At 47.5% G+C, this 23,469-nt stretch overlaps 1 long non-coding RNA gene across 1 annotated transcript in view; it reads right to left on the reverse strand.

Moving 5' to 3' along the window:
* Nucleotides 1-21,248, reverse strand: part of LOC142256396 (uncharacterized) — a 31,531-nt gene extending 10,283 nt beyond the window's left edge. The window contains exons 1-2 of the long non-coding RNA XR_012727521.1: nt 21,178-21,248; nt 12,849-12,895 (exon numbers count right to left, since the gene is read on the reverse strand). This is a non-coding gene — a long non-coding RNA (uncharacterized LOC142256396). The remainder of the gene's footprint in view (nt 1-12,848; nt 12,896-21,177) is intronic.
* Nucleotides 21,249-23,469: the final 2,221 nt, after the last annotated feature.

A 23,469-nucleotide genomic window follows, 5' to 3' on the forward strand; every position in this document is an offset into this window, starting at 1 on the left:
AGGGGTATACCCACGTCACAATTTTTAAGAGCAAAACGTATTTGTTCCTCTACGAATAGTTTTCAATTACAAGCTAAAGACCTGACAAATCGTTTTCTAAATAGAGGTTACAGTAAGAGATGCATAAAACAGGGCTACAGAAGGGCATTTAAAACCCCGAGGGAGAAATTACTTTACCCCCAACCATCAGAGACTCAGACAGAACATCCTGTCAGACTTATTACCACATTCAACAGCAGGTGGTATGATTTACACTCGATTCTTCAAAAACATTGGAGTGTTCTAATGGTTGATCCAATTCTGAGAAAATGTCTACCAGATCGTCCTTTGATCACAGCACAACGGTCTAAAAACTTGAAAGACCTTTTGGTCCATAGCTGCTATCAGGGTCACCAAAAGAAACTCCATCCGCAACTTTCTCCTGGGTTTTTCCCATGTGGGTTGTGTAAAGGATGCCTGAATATGGTTAAGTCTAAAACATTCTTTGGTCTGAAAGACTCAAAAGAATATACCAGCAGACCACACTTGACCTGTTCATCAAAAAATGTGGTTTATCAAGCGGAGTGTGGATGTGGTAAGTATTATGTTGGCCTCACTAGTCGAGAGCTAAAAATTCGGGTACGTGAACACGTCCGTGACATAGAAAAATCTAAAACAGCACAGGACACAGAACATCTTAAAACCCTACCAAGACACTATAAAAAGTACCATGACTCCAATCCTACCTCTTTAAAAATCAAAGCCATTGACCAAGTAAAAACGGACTTGAGAGGTGGTGATCTGGGCACTGTTCTAAGTAAATTGGAAAGTAGGTGGATCTACACATTGGGTACGGTTGCTCCCGTCGGACTAAATGAGCATTTTGGATTCAGTTCCTTTCTGTAGGTTGCATGGGATTTAAATGTAATTTTTTAACAATTTTATTATTATTATTTTAATGTAATAATTCTGTGCAGGCTGGGTATGGAACTAGGAATCATTAAGGTGACTGACAAGTTGTGTAAATGAAATTGAAGGAATTATATTAACATTCTATGCTTTTATTTAAAGATCTATAGATACCTGGTCCATTCATCCACATGATAATAAATTGGGATGGTGAGGAAGTAACCATATTTGAATAAGGAAAATTCATGATGACAAAATGGGATCAAGAAAATACAACCATATCTGAGCAAGAAGAATTTATGAAAAAATTCTACGTCAAGAATTACATCCTTTCTTTTGATTTGTATTGCACTGTATTGCACAAATTGGGGATATATGTAGGCATGGTAGTATAAGTGTAATAATTGACTCCTTTTTCTTTGGTCATATGTAGAATTAAGGTGGAGCGTGGATGCCCTGATGGAGTCTGGATGCCCCTCCCTCACCCGGCCCCTATGGGCCGGGTGGGGGAGGTGGCTCTGGAGTCCTTCGGGACTACCACGCCATTAAAACCTTAGAGTAGTAGTGGGTGGTTGCTGCCACTTGGGGACGCTCAATCTGGCGACACCACCTACACTGCATAAATCTGGAATCACATTGTTGAACACCATCCATGACCAAATGGAATGTTATTGACACTTTTGGATGGATGTGAATTAATTTGGAATGGGGGTTATTCCTGTCGCAATATAAATATGATCTTGATATGTGGAATTGGATATAGGTATTGGTCTGGAATCTGATATAGGGTGCCGCGATTGGCTTATTCAAGTTTGAAGAGGGGTGAGGCTTCTGGTGTTTGTTCTGGGCTTAAATTTGCACAGATGTCGTTGTTGTCACTGGGGTTGGTTGAATTGGTGGTGCGGTTGTACATGTCACGGGGTTGATGGCCTGACATCTGTGGGCATGCATCCCTTGTTCATTTTGAATGCTGGTTGTTGATCTAAAGGGATGAACTATGGTGCTTGCCTGTAATTGGGTGTCAGATCTATATGGACGCGTGGCCGAGGCTGTGAGTTTTGTCGCCGTCATGCTGACTGACCCCGAGTGTGTGCCGGTGATGGCATGAGCTGAGCTGGTTCGCATGGGATAAGTGCCCTCTGGTTGGAGATCCACTGCCACTGTGGTCGCGTTGGACAGGCGGACTGACATAACATTGATTAGATGTTAGGATCTAACATTGGTCGTGGTTGCTCTAATGATATGCGTCCTGTCTGATGACACGAAGGTGAGGGGCGGACCTTGCCGGGACCAGACGCCTTGTGCTGTGATGTGGATGGACTGTCTGTCTCTGTCCTCCACTAGCGGCCGCTATGATGGGACGGCACCATACGATTGCGCGAACTCACGGATGACGTGCATGGGTTGGGCGGACTCTTCCATAAACAAACGTCACTTCCTGTGACGTGGTTGACTCCGCCCCCCCCTACTAACGTCCTAGGTTGGGGCGTGCCTTCACTACTGAGGAATGTGTCTCAGTGACGTAGGCTTATCACAACGCAGTTAACTGGGCTCTTGTTAGCGTCATCGGATATGACGTTCTTTGTTGCTAAGAGACATGTCTCGTTGGCGGTAGCACGGCATGCGATCACTGGCGGCTGGATTAAATGGGAATCATATGTAGTATCTACAGCTGTGTATGGGCCAGAATGCAACTGGGCTATTGAGTGACATCTAACTCCTCCAATGGCAAGCCTTGATTCTGGCCAAGCCAATTGCAGGAAGTTCCTCCTTTTCTAATTAAGACCAATATAATACACTATATATACCTAGCCTGCACATAGTCCATCACACGTCCCCTGAAGAAGAGGTGAAACGCGCGTAGGGACTGGTGTTTGCCTGGACTTGCTGTGAATTGGTCAGTACTGCTTATTTACTATGTTTATGGTTAGAATACAGGCTATGGTCTTGTTGGTTGACTATTGTTGTCCTTAGCCACATGGGCGAGGCCTAGGTTATGAGGTAATCATTGCATGGTCTTGACATATAAAACTGTGGTTGTAACTGGCACTAGTCTATGTACAATCTACTATATTACACCTTGATGGCTATGCTGCATGAGGTACTTGGTGTGGATTAGTCATAGGCTATTGCTGGTGACTTATTTCCAGCAACTTAACTAACACTAGACAAGTGGTCAGTTAGAATTGTTGCAATGTACTGGTAGCATCGCTGCAGCTGGGGACAATTTATAAATCATGGCATTGCCGCTTCTTGATCACTAAGTGTTTCTTACCACATGGGCGAAGCTTTGGCTATACCACAATGACCATAGATATATAATATTTAAAACTGTGATTGCAACTAATAACTGTCAGTTGGAGTACATGACCACTAAATAGTATTAATAGGAAGCATAATACAAATCTATGTACAAACTACTGTATTGTATTATATCAGTTAGCAATTGTGATCATTTTGTATACAGTCGTGATGTAAACTAACCACAATTACTGTTATTGACCCACTCCAGCAGTCCAGCTAAACCCTCTTGAGGACTCACTTGCTGTATTAATTTTAATATGAGTATAATAAAGATTATTTATTCAAAATTTATGCCACGGTTGTCTCTGTGTATAAATATTATATAAGTGGTGTTTTGGCACTTTAAAGGAGGTTGAGGAGTGACCTTAAGGTAAATGATTAATCATCTGTTTTATTACAGAATTAGGTCACTTGTGACCATAATGGATTTCAAGGCTCAGGAATTGTCCTGGCGGAATAAGGCTACTAACATTTTTCAGCAAGGAGTCTCCCATGATTTTAATAATTCCCATGCAACTGAGAAAGAGAATTTGATAAAATTTAAAAATTTAACACACAAAAAAATGAAAATCTGGTGGACGAAAGTGTCCATGGAGAACTACCTGATTTCCAAAACAGTGCCCAGAGGTCTGAGGATTCAGACCCACCCCACTTTTCCTTTAGAGGATGAGGAACTGACGAAGCGATGGATTGAGGCATCTCTTACTTGCTCTAATGAGTTCATGAAAATCATTATAGACAAAAACACAATCCTTCTTAAAACCTTGGACTCAGAATTGGAGGCGTTGCAACAAGTTATGACCAGAGATATGGAAGGAACAATTCTAAAAGATTTCTTTACCACATTGGATAAAGACATCGTGAAATGGGAAACTGAAATCAGTCAACTGAAAGGGAAAAAATATCATCGAGATATGGCAGATTTCGAATCCAAAAAGATATTTAGATGGCAGATTCCAAAAAAAAGTGAAAAAACATCAATAAGAAATGCATCCATATCTTCCGCCGCCTCAACCAGTGAAGGGGAGTCATCAGCTTATGAAGTAGAAACATGGGATAAGAGATACATGAGAACGAGAAATGGAGATAAGACTAAGAATCAACCCAAGATCTACCACCATGATGGGTTCACTCGGGATGATCAACTTAAGGTAATAAACCTTTCATCCCATAAACTCACAGATTGTCAAAACAAGGTACTGGAGAGGGGATTGTCATTCTCACCTTCCAGCAACCTTGATAAATTCACTGCTGTCAAAGACTTGCATTTATTTGCCAGAAAGATTTTATTAAAACGGTTTTTCCATCATTCCAATACTGGAGAAGTATATGGCTCCGAAAAAGAGCAAGAAGCATTATCAGCTCTAAATTCTCTGGCCATGGAAGGTGACACTGATGATTTTGACAATGTAAGTACACCATTAATTGAGGAACCCTCATCCACTGATGAACCCTCTATTGACGATCGATCAGAGGGGACATCAATGGCGGTACAATTTCCAAAACATCTATACCCCAAATCGAAAAAATTCCCACCTTTTAGCTCATGTCCAGCGGTGGATATTTTTGTCAAACTAGTTAGTGGTGACATAGAAAGCTTGGCGAGTAATGTTCATCGGTCCTCCAATCTCAGTTATTCTGAGAGGAGAGCATTAAAAGAACTACAGTGTCTGCCAGATGTAACCATTAAACCCGCCGACAAAGGCGGGAATTTGGTTATCTGGCCCAATGACCAGTAGGAAACACAGGCCTATAAAATTCTTAGGAATACTAACAACTATAAGAAACTAACTTATAATCCACTATCTAAATATCAAGCAGAGCTTCATGACATTCTGGATAAAGCCTTTCAAGAAGGAACAATCCCTAAGAAGGTCATGGACTCTCTACTAATATCCAATCCCAGAATGCCAACATTCTACATTATTCCCAAACTGCACAAAAATCAGGAAAACCCCCCAGGACGTCCAATCGTATCTGGGAATGGGGGTTTATGTGAGAGGGTATGTGATTTAATTGAGTATTATCTTCAACCGCTAGTTTTCACACTTCCCTCTCACATTAAAGATACGACTGCAGCCCTTCAGAGACTAGATAACCTTAACATCGGAACACAGGCTCTGATGGTAACCACGGACGTGGAAGCTTTATATTCCTCAATTAGGCATCAGGATGGAATCTCGGCTGTAGAATTTTTTCTACAATCTAGCAACTTGGACCCAAAACTTGTAGAACTGATCCTCCTCCTACTTAATTACATTCTTAAACATAATTGTTTTATGTTTAAGGGGGAGACATTTCTGCAAACACAAGGAACCGCTATGGGGGCATCATGTGCCCCCTCATATGCAAACTTGTTTTTGGGAGCCTGGGAGCGCCAGATCTTCCAGACTGAGCCAGATGAGTCCGTGTACCTGGTCCAGAATTGGATCAGGTACATAGATGACATCTGGTTCATCTGGGAGGGCACGGTTGAACAATTAGAACGATTTATGGGTCGGTTAAATATGAACAATCAAAACATCTACTTGACCTATAAATATGGACGTGAAGTAGAGTTCTTAGACATAAGAATTCAGGCTTCTCCCAATGGAGATATTAGTACCGATGTCTACAGAAAAAAGACCTCTACTAATACTTTACTACATGCCCAATCCTGCCATCCTACAGCCACAATTAGGGGTATACCCACGTCACAATTTTTAAGAGCAAAACGTATTTGTTCCTCTACGAATAGTTTTCAATTACAAGCTAAAGACCTGACAAATCGTTTTCTAAATAGAGGTTACAGTAAGAGATGCATAAAACAGGGCTACAGAAGGGCATTTAAAACCCCGAGGGAGAAATTACTTTACCCCCAACCATCAGAGACTCAGACAGAACATCCTGTCAGACTTATTACCACATTCAACAGCAGGTGGTATGATTTACACTCGATTCTTCAAAAACATTGGAGTGTTCTAATGGTTGATCCAATTCTGAGAAAATGTCTACCAGATCGTCCTTTGATCACAGCACAACGGTCTAAAAACTTGAAAGACCTTTTGGTCCATAGCTGCTATCAGGGTCACCAAAAGAAACTCCATCCGCAACTTTCTCCTGGGTTTTTCCCATGTGGGTTGTGTAAAGGATGCCTGAATATGGTTAAGTCTAAAACATTCTTTGGTCTGAAAGACTCAAAAGAATATACCAGCAGACCACACTTGACCTGTTCATCAAAAAATGTGGTTTATCAAGCGGAGTGTGGATGTGGTAAGTATTATGTTGGCCTCACTAGTCGAGAGCTAAAAATTCGGGTACGTGAACACGTCCGTGACATAGAAAAATCTAAAACAGCACAGGACACAGAACATCTTAAAACCCTACCAAGACACTATAAAAAGTACCATGACTCCAATCCTACCTCTTTAAAAATCAAAGCCATTGACCAAGTAAAAACGGACTTGAGAGGTGGTGATCTGGGCACTGTTCTAAGTAAATTGGAAAGTAGGTGGATCTACACATTGGGTACGGTTGCTCCCGTCGGACTAAATGAGCATTTTGGATTCAGTTCCTTTCTGTAGGTTGCATGGGATTTAAATGTAATTTTTTAACAATTTTATTATTATTATTTTAATGTAATAATTCTGTGCAGGCTGGGTATGGAACTAGGAATCATTAAGGTGACTGACAAGTTGTGTAAATGAAATTGAAGGAATTATATTAACATTCTATCCTTTTATTTAAAGATCTATAGATACCTGGTCCATTCATCCACATGATAATAAATTGGGATGGTGAGGAAGTAACCATATTTGAATAAGGAAAATTCATGATGACAAAATGGGATCAAGAAAATACAACCATATCTGAGCAAGAAGAATTTATGAAAAAATTCTACGTCAAGAATTACATCCTTTCTTTTGATTTGTATTGCACTGTATTGCACAAATTGGGGATATATGTAGGCATGGTAGTATAAGTGTAATAATTGACTCCTTTTTCTTTGGTCATATGTAGAATTAAGGTGGAGCGTGGATGCCCTGATGGAGTCTGGATGCCCCTCCCTCACCCGGCCCCTATGGGCCGGGTGGGGGAGGTGGCTCTGGAGTCCTTCGGGACTACCACGCCATTAAAACCTTAGAGTAGTAGTGGGTGGTTGCTGCCACTTGGGGACGCTCAATCTGGCGACACCACCTACACTGCATAAATCTGGAATCACATTGTTGAACACCATCCATGACCAAATGGAATGTTATTGACACTTTTGGATGGATGTGAATTAATTTGGAATGGGGGTTATTCCTGTCGCAATATAAATATGATCTTGATATGTGGAATTGGATATAGGTATCGGTCTGGAATCTGATATAGGGTGCCGCGATTGGCTTATTCAAGTTTGAAGAGGGGTGAGGCTTCTGGTGTTTGTTCTGGGCTTAAATTTGCACAGATGTCGTTGTTGTCACTGGGGTTGGTTGAATTGGTGGTGCGGTTGTACATGTCACGGGGTTGATGGCCCGACATCTGTGGGCATGCATCCCTTGTTCATTTTGAATGCTGGTTGTTGATCTAAAGGGATGAACTATGGTGCTTGCCTGTAATTGGGTGTCAGATCTATATGGACGCGTGGCTGAGGCTGTGAGTTTTGTCGCCGTCATGCTGACTGACCCCGAGTGTGTGCCGGTGATGGCATGAGCTGAGCTGGTTCGCATGGGATAAGTGCCCTCTGGTTGGAGATCCACTGCCACTGTGGTCGCGTTGGACAGGCGGACTGACATAACATTGATTAGATGTTAGGATCTAACATTGGTCGTGGTTGCTCTAATGATATGCGTCCTGTCTGATGACACGAAGGTGAGGGGCGGACCTTGCCGGGACCAGACGCCATTGTGCTGTGATGTGGATGGACTGTCTGTCTCTGTCCTCCACTAGCGGCCGCTATGATGGGACGGCACCATACGATTGCGCGAACCCACGGATGACGTGCATGGGTTGGGCGGACTCTTCCATAAACAAACGTCACTTCCTGTGACGTGGTTGACTCCGCCCCCCCCTACTAACGTCCTAGGTTGGGGCGTGCCTTCACTACTGAGGAATGTGTCTCAGTGACGTAGGCTTATCACAACGCAGTTAACTGGGCTCTTGTTAGCGTCATCGGATATGACGTTCTTTGTTGCTAAGAGACATGTCTCGTTGGCGGTAGCACGGCATGCGATCACTGGCGGCTGGATTAAATGGGAATCATATGTAGTATCTACAGCTGTGTATGGGCCAGAATGCAACTGGGCTATTGAGTGACATCTAACTCCTCCAATGGCAAGCCTTGATTCTGGCCAAGCCAATTGCAGGAAGTTCCTCCTTTTCTAATTAAGACCAATATAATACACTATATATACCTAGCCTGCACATAGTCCATCACACGTCCCCTGAAGAAGAGGTGAAACGCGCGTAGGGACTGGTGTTTGCCTGGACTTGCTGTGAATTGGTCAGTACTGCTTATTTACTATGTTTATGGTTAGAATACAGGCTATGGTCTTGTTGGTTGACTATTGTTGTCCTTAGCCACATGGGCGAGGCCTAGGTTATGAGGTAATCATTGCATGGTCTTGACATATAAAACTGTGGTTGTAACTGGCACTAGTCTATGTACAATCTACTATATTACACCTTGATGGCTATGCTGCATGAGGTACTTGGTGTGGATTAGTCATAGGCTATTGCTGGTGACTTATTTCCAGCAACTTAACTAACACTAGACAAGTGGTCAGTTAGAATTGTTGCAATGTACTGGTAGCATCGCTGCAGCTGGGGACAATTTATAAATCATGGCATTGCCGCTTCTTGATCACTAAGTGTTTCTTACCACATGGGCGAAGCTTTGGCTATACCACAATGACCATAGATATATAATATTTAAAACTGTGATTGCAACTAATAACTGTCAGTTGGAGTACATGACCACTAAATAGTATTAATAGGAAGCATAATACAAATCTATGTACAAACTACTGTATTGTATTATATCAGTTAGCAATTGTGATCATTTTGTATACAGTCGTGATGTAAACTAACCACAATTACTGTTATTGACCCACTCCAGCAGTCCAGCTAAACCCTCTTGAGGACTCACTTGCTGTATTAATTTTAATATGAGTATAATAAAGATTATTTATTCAAAATTTATGCCACGGTTGTCTCTGTGTATAAATATTATATAAGTGGTGTTTTGGCACTTTAAAGGAGGTTGAGGAGTGACCTTAAGGTAAATAAATGTAAACTGTAGTTGTCATGTGGTGTTCAGCGTTGCACTCGCTGGGTGTCATGGCAGCATCGTACTCTATTAACTCTACGGAGTCTGACAAATAGCCTGGGATCACTTAATTGCACAGCCTGTATTGGGCGTCGGCTAGTTCTGGTTTCACTGCCCTCCAGTAGAGCAAGAGTTAATTCCTGCTGGCTCGTGATCATCTACTGGGAGCACAGGCTGCTGATCATCACCAGCCCTGACCCTTTATAAGGTTCTGGATTCTGGGGCTGAGTGCCGGATATAGCTTTTTGCTTCCTGGTTCCTGTGATTATCCAGTTCTATGGTGATCTAGAAGTTACGGGTTCTGTGTGCTTTGTGAGTCCTCAAGATGTGTACATATTTCCTACCCCTTTTGCTTTACTCCCCAGTGCACATAGTGGCCCTCCTTTGTGTTTGAGTACAGTGTGCATAGGTTTTCATTTACCCTTGTCTGTGATTATTTATGGCATTTTGGTTACTGGGTTTCTGTCCTGCTTCCTGGGTGGGAGGAAGTAGTATCAGGGCTCGGACAGGAGACAGGGTCATGTTGGGGGCTCAAACCTGGCTAAAATCAAGTCTACCATCGAGATAAAGGATAGCATAGGGGCCCCAGTCTTAGGGTAAGCCTAGGAGCCCCTGTTCCATCCATACACCCCCGTGACAGTAGTGGAGAATCTGAGGTCCTCCATCTCAGCTCATTAGGAGCTGAGTTCAGGACTCAAGAACCGCCACTACATAGGCTATGGATCAGTGATGTGCCGGCTCCACATACTGTTTAAATCCGGCCGGCAGTGCGCACAACTGATCGATAGGGGTGTCGGGTGCCTGATACCCACCAATCTGATATTGATGACCTCTTCTGACAATAGGAAGTCTATATCAAATTAGTAAACATTTTCTTTAATTAACTAAATTACATTTAGTATGTTTTTTGTTCTATATCTTCTGCTTAAACATATTGTTTTTTTCTTACCACTCCAGTTTTTTGTTTTGTTTTTTCTTCAGAGCTGGTGTGGTGCCTTAAATGTAAGGCCCCTGCCCTCAGCCATATACTCACCCACCTCTTACCGATGCCCCTCCAGTGTCCGTAGCTTGTGACAGGGTGTAAGTCAGAAGTTACGTCACAGGAGCTCAATTCAAGTCTATGAGAGCCAAAACAAGGCCAGAACAATGCTCTGATAGAGTTACATTGACTTGTGACCACCAGTGCGCTCCATGAAACATTGGAGCTACCAGCAGGTCCCAAATTCCCACAGATCGACCGGATCTCTGTTGGAAAAATGTGAAGATACCGGAAGGTGAGTATCAGACACGATGCAGGGGATGTAGATTTAAAGTACTACTCCAGCAGGGCACAAAAAAAATGTTTTATTGGTGCTTTAACTATAACTGGTTGATATTGTCTGACTTTAGGCAATTTTACCAAAATTTTTCCGAACTCCACAAATTTTTTGCAAGTCTTGCCTTGGAGGCTCATGGCTAACAAATTCAACATAGTTTACACTACAAAAGTAACGTAAATTATAACACAAATATCATCCAGTCCCTGATTTGTGTATATTTCATGTTCTCTTAATGAAGAACGCTGTTACGGGGGCTGTCTGATAATAAAACCTAAAGGAATATCAGACAGTCAGGGTCCACCGTGCAAAGACTCTGCTGCAGACTATGGCAGAGGATAAGGGGTATATAAGTGTGCAACTGTAAAAAATAATAGCACAAGTGCAGAGTGCAATACCTCTGTTAAACTCACAGAGGAATATAATTAGTAAATAAGGCAATTCCTCCCTTACTTGGAGGGTGTGTGGAATGGTCTCTGTTAATGGTCACAGAGACACAAGCAGTGAGTGTAAAATGGCACCTACCTAGGTCCGTTCCTCTAGCGGTGCCAGGAGACGGACAGCAGCGTAAGCCGCACAAAGCTCCTACCTGCGTTCGCTCCACTAGTGTGCGAGGACACGAACCACTAGATATGGCACCTGCCTAGGTCCGCTCTTCTAGTGGTGCAAAAGAGACGGACAGCAGCGTAAGCCACACAAAGCTCCTACCTGCGTTCGCTCCACTAGTGTGCGAGGACACGAACCACTAGATATGGCACCTGCCTAGGTCCGCTCTTCTAGTGGTGCAAAAGAGACGGACAGCAGCGTAAGCCGCACAAAGCTCCTACCTGCGTTCGCTCCACTAGTGTGCGAGGACACGAACCACTAGATATGGCACCTGCCTAGGTCCGCTCTTCTAGTGGTGCAAAAGAGACGGACAGCAGCATAAGCCGCACAAAGCTCCTACCTCTGTTCGCTCCCCTAGTGTGCGAGGATACGAACAACTGCCAGACACAGTATAAGGAACGTTACCCTAGCGGCAACATCCACCTACGAGTAGAATCACAAGGCCCAGCCGGACCATGTGCCTCAGGCACCTGCCTATGTCCGCTCCACTAAGAGGTAAGGATACGGACTGCAGCCGAAGCTGTAAGGTATAAGAACGCTACCCTGCCGGTAGCGCTCACCTAGCATAGACAGAGAGATGCCTAGAGGGACATGCACAGGGCTTCTACCCTCATGCATGAACCAAGAGGACTGAGCGCCGGGCGTCAGGGTCTTATATAGACTCTGTGCCTCATCCAAGATGGAAGACACCAGAGCCAATCCGCTGCCAGAATGACAGCAATGACGTCACGCTGGCCTATCACCGAGCAAAGTGTCACAAGCACATGACCAGCGACCAATCGGCATATAAGGTGTCAGAGACATGTGACCACGTGTCACAAGCACATGACCAGTGGCCAATCATCTTAGAAGGTGTCAGAGACATGTGACCTCGTGTCAGCGATGATGTCACCCGCACATGTGCAATGGCTCCAAGATAGGACTTAGTCTCCAGCGCTTGCACATGTGCAGTAGCAAGAAATCCGGACATAGTCTCCAGAGCCACAGCAACCGTAACAAACGCCATTCTTGATAAATTGGGACATTCGAGCTAAAGGTTACAGGTTTTTTTGCTTGAAGCCACCACAAGTGGAAGCGCAAGAATTGACTGACGACAGTGTTATTATTAAGGTCAATGTATAAGTAGTATGCAGTAAGCTCATTAACTCCCTCTAGTGGTGGCTGAAGGAAGGCAGAATTTTATTGTTTGCAGTACCTCTAATTCAGGGGACTGGAATAGATATGATATTAACATACCATATGTACATTTCAAATTCCTTTCTGAAATATTTAGTTTCCAAGGTCACGTAAAAATGAGAATCGAGAAAGTGGGAAGGGGAACTCAACCACATGAAATTTAATGAGTATTTGATGTGTTTATTATATAATTGTATTTTATTTATTATTTTTGCATTTATTATGTCAGTTTAGCTGGATTTCTTCCAATACGATTACCACTAACTTACCTGATAGTTGCTTTCTTGTCCTTGTGTTTGATTTTGAGATACTTTTCCTAGAGAACATAATTGATAAGATATCAGCTTATTGGTATATTTCAACAAAAAACCATTGGGGTATAGTGGCTACTAATTTTTGGGGCAATTGTGGCTAACACTGTGGCTGGAACCCAACGTGGCAGCACATCGGCTGTGACGTATTGGTATGGAATTGTAAACATAGACTGAAAGTGGTCTAGTCTTCAAAGAAATGTTGGTCATGGACCCTTAATGAACTGATATAGTTGTATTTTAACAGAGTTAACATTTATCTCAATTACCCCTTTTGGCTGTGAACCCCTGGACCCACCACTAATACCCAAAAGGTCAAACGTGTATTATGTGCGATGGTTGCTCATAATAAAGTGATGGTGCCTAGAGATGTGTGGACCTGCGTAAGATCGCTTTGGGACATGGACTTGGCCTGAAGAACCCCAATGGATGTCACCAGTTGGGCAGTTTGGGTCTCCGCCCACATGCAGTTAGCCATTAACAGATCACTTCCGGGGCCAGGTGGGTGGTGTTTTTCCATTTTTTTGGTGCGCACCAAATTTGATCATGCTGTTGTCCCCACAGTGTGAGCCGTTCAAACATTGCAAACTGCTCGCACTGGGCTGAGCACCGAGTGTACCCGAGCACAACGTTACTCACACGAGTTGTGTTCATACGTAAAGCACCCGAGCTCCATTCTGTTTTGTGTAAAGTTTGTGTTTGGCAAGAACACCGAATTTCGAGTTGGCTCATCTCTTATGGGGACATTTTGGCATAGCACTGCTTTAGGGATTCCATTGTTTAAAGGAGCATTGATTCTAAAAGTCTAATTGGGACACTTCTTAAGACTTATAGGGACCCTATGGTGGCATTGGCTGGAGCTGTAATGGTGCAATGTGATAAGGAATCTACTAGGGTAACCATGGTTGACACTATGGTGGTAGAGAGTTGAGGGCTTATCCAACATAATGTTATGGTCCCAGCAATGTGTTTCTATTAACACTATAGGGGGCTTTACACACTGCGACATCACTAGCGATGTCGCTAGCATTCGCACCTGCGCCCGTCATTTGTGCGTCACGAGCAAAATCGCTAGTACCCGTCATACCCGTATATACTGGCGTATAAGACGACTTTTTACCCCCTTAAAATAATGGCTACAGTGGGGGGTCGTCTTATACGCCGGATATACGGGGGGGGGGTGTGTATGTACACTGCAGCGTCCAGGGGAGGTGGGGGCAGCAGCTCTGGAGCACAGGGGAACGCTGCGGCCTGCAGCCTTTGATCTCCTGCACCCACTCATATAATATGCACAGCCGCTGTCCATCTCCAATGGTGCTGAAATCGCACGCAGTGAGGGGCTGGAGCAGCGGTGCATATTCTATGAGTCTGCGTCCCAGTGTGATCGCACATGTCCCCCATGTGTTAGATTTGGCCCCCAGGCTGCTGCTCATTCTAAAATAAAAAAGCTTTACTCAGGGCCGTATTTACCATTAGGCACCCGTGGTCCGGTGCCTAGGGCGGCAGATTGTGAGGGGCGGCACCTTCTGGCAGCAAAAAAAAAAAAAAAAAAAAAAAATTTTTTTTTTTTTTTTTTTTTTACATTTTTTTTTTTTGTGGCCGCCGAGCACAGGGAGCTGATTGACCCCGGAACTGCCGGCGCCTGCACTTCCGGGGTCACAGGCGCGCGCCAATCAGCTCCTTCCTCTGTGCTGCGTCCACTGCTGTGTGGACGTCACATGCAGAGCTCACAGCAGGACGCCGCGGAGGACGCCGTGATGGAAGCCGGTGTCAGAAGAGGATACTCACATGAGCCAGGAAGATGGCGGCGGGCATTGGAGCAGGTAAGTGGATTCATAAGGAGCGTGGGTGTGTCTCTAATGCAGACCAGAGATCTGCGCATGCGGGGGGGGAGGCGGCAAAGGCAGATACTGGAGGGAGGCAGAGGCTGAGACTGGGGGGAGGCTGGAGGGAGGCAGAGGCTGAGACTGGGGGGAGGCTGGAGGGAGGCAGAGGCTGAGACTGGGGGGAGGCTGGAGGTAGGCAGAGGCTGAGACTGGAGGGAGGCAGTGGCTGAGACTGGGGGGAGGCTGGAGGGAGGCAGAGGCTGAGACTGGAGAGAGGCAGAGGCTGAGACTGGGGGAGGCTGGAGGGAGGCAGAGGCTGAGACTGGAGGGAGGCAGAGGCTGAGACTGTGGGGAGGCTGGAGGGAGGCAGAGGCTGAGACTGGGGGAGGCTGGAGGGAGGCAGATGCAGAGACTGGGGGGGAGGCTGGAGGGAGGCAGAGACTGGGGGGAGGCTGGAGGGAGGCAGAGGCTGAGACTGGGGGAGGCTGGAGAGAGGCAGAGGCTGAGACTGGGGGGAGGCTGGAGGGAGGCAGAGGCAGAGACTGGGGGGAGGCTGGAGGGAGGCAGAGGCTGAGACTGGGGGGAGACTGGAGGGAGGCAGAGGGAGAGACTGTGGGGAGGCTGGAGGGAGGCAGAGGCAGAGACTGGGGGGAGGCTGGAGGGAGGCAGAGGCAGAGACTGGGGGGAGGCTGGAGGGAGGCAGAGGCAGAGACTGGGGGGAGGCAGAGGCAGAGACTGGAGGGAGGCAGAGGCTGAGACTGGAGGGAGGCAGAGGCTGAGACTGGGGGGAGGCTGGAGGGAGGCAGAGGCTGAGACTGGAGAGAGGCAGAGGCTGAGACTGGGGGGAGGTTGGAGGGAGGCAGAGGCTGAGACTGGAGGGAGGCTGGAGGGAGGCAGAGGCAGAGACTGGGGGGAGGCTGGAGGGAGGCTGAGGCAGAGACTGGGGGGAGGCTGGAGGGAGGCAGAGACTGGAGGGAGGCAGAGGCTGAGACTGGAGGGAGGCAGAGGCTGAGACTGGGGGGAGGCTGGAGGGAGGCAGAGGCTGAGACTGGAGAGAGGCAGAGGCTGAGACTGGGGGGAGGTTGGAGGGAGGCAGAGGCTGAGACTGGAGGGAGGCAGAGGCTGAGACTGTGGGGAGGCTGGAGGGAGGCAGAGGCTGAGACTGGGGGAGGCTGGAGGGAGGCAGAGGCAGAGACTGGGGGGAGGCTGGAGGGAGGCAGAGGCAGAGACTGGGAAGAGGCTGGAGGGAGGCAGAGGCTGAGACTGGGGGGAGGCTGGAGGGAGGCAGAGGCAGAGACTGGGGGGAGGCTGGAGGGAGGCAGAGGCAGAGACTGCAGGGAGGCAGAGGCTGAGACTGGAGGGAGGCAGAGGCTGAGACTGGGGGGAGGCTGGAGGGAGGCAGAGGCTGAGACTGGAGAGAGGCAGAGGCTGAGACTGGGGGGAGGTTGGAGGGAGGCAGAGGCTGAGACTGGAGGGAGGCAGAGGCTGAGACTGTGGGGAGGCTGGAGGGAGGCAGAGGCTGAGACTGGGGGAGGCTGGAGGGAGGCAGAGGCAGAGACTGGGGGGAGGCTGGAGGGAGGCAGAGGCAGAGACTGGGGGGAGGCTGGAGGGAGGCAGAGGCTGAGACTGGGGGGAGGTTGGAGGGAGGCAGAGGCTGAGACTGAGGGAGGCAGAGGCTGAGACTGTGGGGAGGCTGGAGGGAGGCAGAGGCTGAGACTGGGGGAGGCTGGAGGGAGGCAGAGGCAGAGACTGGGGGGAGGCTGGAGGGAGGCAGAGGCAGAGACTGGGGGGAGGCTGGAGGGAGGCAGAGGCTGAGACTGGGGGGAGGCTGGAGAGAGGCAGAGGCTGAGACTGGGGGGAGGCTGGAGGGAGGCAGAGGCAGAGACTGGGGGGAGGCTGGAGGGAGGCAGAGACTGGGGGGAGGCTGGAGGGAGGCAGAGGCAGAGACTGGGGGGAGGCTGGAGGGAGGCAGAGGCAGAGACTGGGGGGAGGCTGGAGGGAGGCAGAGTCTGAGACTGGGGGGAGGCTGGAGGGAGGCAGAGGCAGAGACTGGGGGGAGGCTGGAGGGAGGCAGAGGCAGAGACTGGAGGGAGGCAGAGGCTGAGACTGGAGGGAGGCAGAGGCTGAGACTGGGGGGAGGCTGGAGGGAGGCAGAGGCTGAGACTGGAGAGAGTCAGAGGCAGAGACTGGGGGGAGGTTGGAGGGAGTCAGAGGCAGAGACTGGGGGGGAGGCTGGAGGGAGGCAGAGGCAGAGACTGGGGGGAGGCTGGAGGGAGGCAGAGTCAGAGACTGGGGGGAGGCTGGAGGGAGGCAGAGGCAGAGACTGGGGGGAGGCTGGAGGGAGGCAGAGGCTGAGACTGGAGGGAGGCTGAGACTGGGGGGAGGCTGGAGGGAGACTGAGGCTGAGACTGGGGGGAGGCTGGAGGGAGGCTGAGGCTGAGACTGGAGGGAGGCTGAGGCTGAGACTGGGGGGAGGCTGGAGGGAGGCAGAGGCAGAGACTGGGGGGAGGCTGGAGGGAGGCAGAGGCAGAGACTGGGGGGAGGCTGGAGGGAGGCTGAGGCTGAGACTGGAGGGAGGCTGAGGCTGAGACTTGAGGGAGGCTGAGGCTGAGACTGGAGGGAGGCTGGAGGGAGGCTGAGGCGGAGACTGGGGCAGGCTGAGGCTGGGGGGAGGCAAAGGCTGAGACTGGGGAAGAGAGGCTGATGCTGAGGGAAGATAGAGGCTGATGCTGGGGGAGAGAGGCTGATGCTGGGGGAGTGGGAGAGAGGGGCTAATGCTAGAGACAGAGGACAAGGGATGAGGGATAGTGCAATGACAAAATCGATTGGGTGGGGGGAGTGTAAGGACTCAGAATAAGAGGGGGCAGCATTGGGAGCTCATTGTGAAGAAGGGGCAGCATGTGTGGGATCAGTATGGAGTGGAGCAATGTAGGGGAGTCAATATCAAGAGTGGGGTAGTGTGTGTGTGGGGGGTCTCAGCATAAGCGTTAGTGTGGTGGTCTTAGCATGAGTGGGGCAACATGAAGGTCTCATTATGGAAAAGAGGAAGGCAGCATTAGGAGCTCATGGAGAGGGACAGCATGCATGGGACATTGTGAGAAGGGGGCAGCATGCATGGGACACTGAGGAGGGGGCGGCATGCATGAGACATTGTGAGGAGGGGGCAGCATGCATGGGACATTGTGAGAAGGGGGCAGCATGCATGGGACACTGAGGAGGGGGCAGCATGCATGAGACATTGTGAGGAGGGAGCAGCATGCATGGGACATTGTGAGGAAGGAGCAGCATGCATGGGACATTGTGAGGAGGGAGCATCAAGCATGAGACATTGTGCGGAGGGAGCAGCATGCATGGGACATTGTGAGGAGGGAGCAGCATGCATGGGACATTGTGAGGCGGGAGCAGCATACATGAGACATTGTGAGGAGGGGTCAGCATGCATGAGACATTGTGAGGAGGGAGCAGCATTCATGGGACATTGTGAGGAGGGAGCAGCATGCATGGGACATTGTGAGGAGGGGCAGCATGCATGGGACATTGTGAGGAGGGAGCAGCATGCATGGGACATTGTGAAGAGGGGGCAGCATGCATGGGACATTGTGAGGAGAGAGCAGCATGCATGGGACATTGTGAGGAGGGGGCAGCATGCATGGGACATTGTGAGGAGGGGGCAGCATGCATGGGACATTGTGAGGAGGGGGCAGCATGCATGGGACATTGTGAGGAGGGGGCAGCATGCAAGGGACATTGTGAGGAGGGGGCAGCATGCAAGGGACATTGTGAGGAGGGAGCAGCATGCATGGGACATTGTGAGGAGGGGGCAGCATGCATGGGACATTGTGAGGAGGGGGCAGCATGCATGGGACATTGTGAGGAGGGGGCAGCATTCATGGGACATTGTGAAGAGGGGGCAGCATGCATGGGACATTGTGAGGAGGGGGCAGAAAGCATGGGACATTGTGAGGAGGGAGCAGCATGCATGGGACATTGTGACGAGGGAGCAGCATGCATGGGACATTGTGAGGAGGGGGCAGCATGCATGGGACATTGTGAGGAGGGGGCAGCATGCATGGGACATTGTGAGGAGGGGGCAGCATGCATGGGACATTGTGAGGAGGGGGCAGCATGCATAGGACATTGTGAGGAGGGGGCACCATGCATGGGACATTGTCCTCACATCATGCTGCTCCCTCCTCACAACGTACAGATCATATTTCATAATCGAGGAAGGTGTGGTGGATATACAGTAGTTTATAAGGGAGGGCAGTGTGGTGTTTATTAGGGGCAGTGTCACAGTCACAGTATATAAGTGGGGACGGTGTGGTGGGAATATTTTATACTCATGCTATGTTTTGATGTGCCTGTGATGATTCCCATTGGGGGGGGGTTCGTTTCTTATTGATACTTTTTAAAGTGTGCTACAGAGTAGATCTGCCTTAAACAGATGTCGTGTGCGAAAACTCAGTTTTACGTTGTCACTAAGGGGCGCGACCACTTAAAGTGCCTAGGGCAGCATGAAGGCAAAATACAGCCCTGGCTTTACTTACCCCTGCAGCGTTTCTCCCCGTGTCCCTGCTTCCACTGTGATCAGGCAGAGATCTCAGGCTGCTGTGCCGATCACATGACCGCACTGAGAACCAGGAAGTGGAAGAACAGAAGCACGGAGCAGACAGGAGATAAGGAAAGAGGGTTTTATTTTACTTTGGGCAGCAGCCTAGGGGCCATATCTGACACAGGGGGACTTGTGCGATCTATAGGGGCCATGGGCAGCACTATGGGGGCGATATCTGACACAGGGGGACTTGTGCGATCTATATAGGAGCCATGGGCAGCACTATGGGGGAGATATCTAACACAGGGGAACTTGTGCGATCTATATAGGGGCCATGGGCAGCACTATGGGGGAGATATCTAACACAGGGGAACTTGTGCGATCTATATAGGGGCCATGGGCAGCACTATGGGGGAGATATCTAACACAGGGGAACTTGTGCGATCTATATAGGGGCCATGGGCAGCACTATGGGGGAGATATCTAACACAGGGGAACTTGTGCGATCTATATAGGGGCCATGGGCAGCACTATGGGGGAGATATCTAACACAGGGGGACTTGTGCCTATTATGGGCCCCGGTGAGCTGCTTCTAACCCCCCAGATGTATGCCCTGCCAATCCCCCCCCCCCGCCGATGCCGCGGGTGCTGTACCCGCCGAGCCGCGGGTGCAGGCCCCACAGAGCAGCAGAGTTGTGTGTGTTTGTCTGCATGTAGCAGAGTTGTGTGTGTTTGTCTGCATGTAGCAGAGTTGTATGTGTTTGTCTGCATGTAGCAGAGTTGTGTGTGTTTGTCTGCATGTAGCAGAGTTGTGTGTGTTTGTCTGCATGTAGCAGAGTTGTGTGTGTTTGTCTGCATGTAGCAGAGTTGTGTGTGTTTGTCTGCATGTAGCAGAGTTGTGTGTGTTTGTCTGCATGTAGCAGAGTTGTATGTGTTTGTCTGCATGTAGCAGAGTTGTGTGTGTTTGTCTGCATGTAGCAGAGTTGTATGTGTTTGTCTGTATGTAGCAGAGTTGTATGTGTTTGTCTGTATGTAGCAGAGTTGTGTGTGTTTGTCTGTATGTAGCAGAGTTGTGTGTGTTTGTCTGTTTGTAGCAGAGTTGTGTGTGTTTGTCTGTTTGTAGCAGAGTTGTGTGTGTCTGTTTGTAGCAGAGTGTAGTACCATTGTTTCAGTCCAGTTGTGGCTTTATACAGCAGGGAGGAGCATTCCTTGCTGTACTAAGTGAACATTGGAGCGATTGATCTGTCAATGGCCCTTTAAAAACATATTGTACGGCTCTCGCGGAATTAAAATTAACATGTTGCAATCAAAGCAGGCTTTTTTTCATTTGGGAGCGGGGTAGTCTTATACAGTGAGTATATCCCAAATTCTATATTTTTAGGGCAGAAGTTGGGGGTCGTCTTATACGCCCAGTCGTCTTATACGCCGGCATATACGGTACCTTCCTAGCAACATCGCTGTGGCCGGCGAACAGCCTCTTTTCTAAGGGGGTGGTTCGTGCAGCGTCACAGCGACGTCACATGGCAGGCGTCCAATAGAAGCGGAGGGGCGGAGAGCAGCCGCATGAAAGTCACGCCCACCTCATTGCCGGAGGACGGAGGTATGGTGTTGTTCGTCGTTCCTGGGGTGTCACACGTAGCGATGTGTGCTGCCTCAGGAACGACGAACAACCTGCGTCCAAAATCAGCAACGATATTTGGGAAATGGACGACGTGTCAACGATTTGTTGAGTATTTTGCATCGTTAGCGGTCGCTCATACGTGTCACACACAACGTCGCTAACAAGGCCGGATGTGCAGCACGAATTTCGTGACCCCAACGACATCTCGTTAGCGATATTGTTGCGTGTAAAGCGGCCTTAACATTTATGGTATTTTCCAGATGGCTGGAGAATGTATACCATATTTACCATCTGATCTTTTCTCCAGTTGTCTCTTCAAAAAGTAGTAGGTGCCCATAAAAATCAAAAGCAGGATCACAACGTTACCAACGGCCATCACAGCAATGACTTCAGAATCTATAGACCTGCAAACTACACAGAAACATGTGAGTTATTGCAACAGTAGATCTATACAACTGTTCCTAGAACCAACTCACCACCGTTGTACGCAAACTGTCGACAACTATTGCACAGGAAACAATTTCACAATTAATTTTCATCTAATAGCTGATTATACAGTGATCGCATAAACTGATCGATCACAAGGTCAAAATGTTTTACACTTTTGCTCTTATTTTATTACTGTTGTTCCCCTGGGAATTCCTGTTTTTTTATTTTTTTTATTTTTTTTATATTTTATTTTTCACTATTTGGTTCCAGAGATATTGGCCTTTTTATTTAACACTAGTTGTTATGTTCTTTATTGTGCTCACAAGGTAAGGTATAAATGTAAAGCAGACTAAATAACACACCCCTGAGGATCCTCAGAGCACCTCCTCTTCTAAAGACCTTAAAAAGGCTCATATTTCTGGAATCATATGATGGATTGCCATCTTAACGACTTATGACGTGCTATGCATGTCATAAGTCATCTCCCTTCATTTGTTTTAGGCTCACGTGCTGAGCCTGCATCTTTTCCTGCAGATGAAGACTTAAGGCCCCGTTACACGCAATGACATATCTAACGATATATCGCCGAGGTCACAGATTCTGTGACGCACATCTGGCATCGTTAGCGACGTCGTTGCATGTGACAGCAAGGAGCGACTGTTAACGATGGAAAATACTCACCTTATCGTCCATCGTTGACATGTCGTTACTTTTCAAAAAATTGTTGATTGTTGAGCTCGCAGGTTGTTCATCGTTCCCGAGGCAGCACACATCGCTACGTGTGATACCCCAGGAATGACGAACAACAGCTTACCTGCGGCCGCCAGCAATGCGGAAGGAAGGAGGTGGACAGAATGTTACATCCCACTCATTTCCACCCCTCCTTTTCTATTGGGCGGCCGCTTAGTGACGCCGCTGTGACACCGAACGAACCGCCCCCTTAGAAAGGAGGCGATTCGCCGGCAACAGCGACGTCGCTGAGCAGGTAAGTCCGTGTGACGGGTCCGAGAGATGTTGTGCGCCACGGGCAGCGATTTGCCCGTGACGCACAACCGACAGGGGCGGGTGCTTTCACCAGCGACATCGCTAGCGATATCACTGCATGCAACACCCCCTTAAATTATTCAGCCTTCATCTGCCTCTAACAGCCATGGGTTAGCTGGTGGTCTCAACCTAATAAATTCCATTTTCATTCTCTGACTACGGTTTTGCATTCTGACCACTCATTGGTCACCTGTGATGTGATTGAGGGATGCCAGCGTGTTTTCATGACAGCTCTGGATCATTAGGGCCAGTCAAACTGCGTAATTTCTCAGGGCACCCACTCTCTTAGGGACCCCAACATTTGTATTCCGAGGTTAAGATTGTTTAAGGACCTTTGGTGACTTCACAGTCATGTGACCAAAGGTCTTTTCATTCCAGGAAAATAAAACATGTCAACAGGAGACAGGCTGGTATGCAGGACTGGCATTAGGGAGAAGGGAGAGCTAACTGGGTAATTTCAAAGGAGCCCCACTCTCTTAGGGGCCTCAGAGTTTAAATCCTGATAATAAGACTGCTTAAGGACCTTTGTGATATCACATTATGTGACCAAAGGTCTCTTCATTGCAGGAGTCTAAAGCTGAAGAGGAGACAGGCTGGTGTTAAGATAGATAGACGGATGGATGGATGGATGGATAGATAAATAGATAGATAGATAATATATAGATAGATAGATAATAGATAGATAGATAGATAGATAGATAGATAGATAGAGGGATAGATAGATAGATAGAGGGAAAGATAGATAGAGGGATAGATAGATAGATAGATAGATAGATAGATAGATAGATAGATAGATAGATAGATAGATAGATAGATAATATATAGATAGATAGATAGATAGATAGAGGGATAGATAGATGGATGGATGGATAGATAGATAAATAGATAGATAGATAATATATAGATAGATAGATAGATAATATATAGATAGATAGATAGATAGATAGATAATATATAGATAGATAGATAATATATAGATAAATAGATAGATAGATAATATATAGATAGATAGATGACTATAAAATAATGCATCAACCACTGAGTTTTAGCTGTAAACTCACCAGGTATAGACATATCCTTTTGGTGAGCACCTGTTGGAAAAAAAAC

Source organism: Anomaloglossus baeobatrachus, chromosome 11 (assembly GCF_048569485.1).
Source record: "Anomaloglossus baeobatrachus isolate aAnoBae1 chromosome 11, aAnoBae1.hap1, whole genome shotgun sequence".
In the NCBI taxonomy this organism is placed as follows: domain Eukaryota; kingdom Metazoa; phylum Chordata; class Amphibia; order Anura; family Aromobatidae; genus Anomaloglossus; species Anomaloglossus baeobatrachus.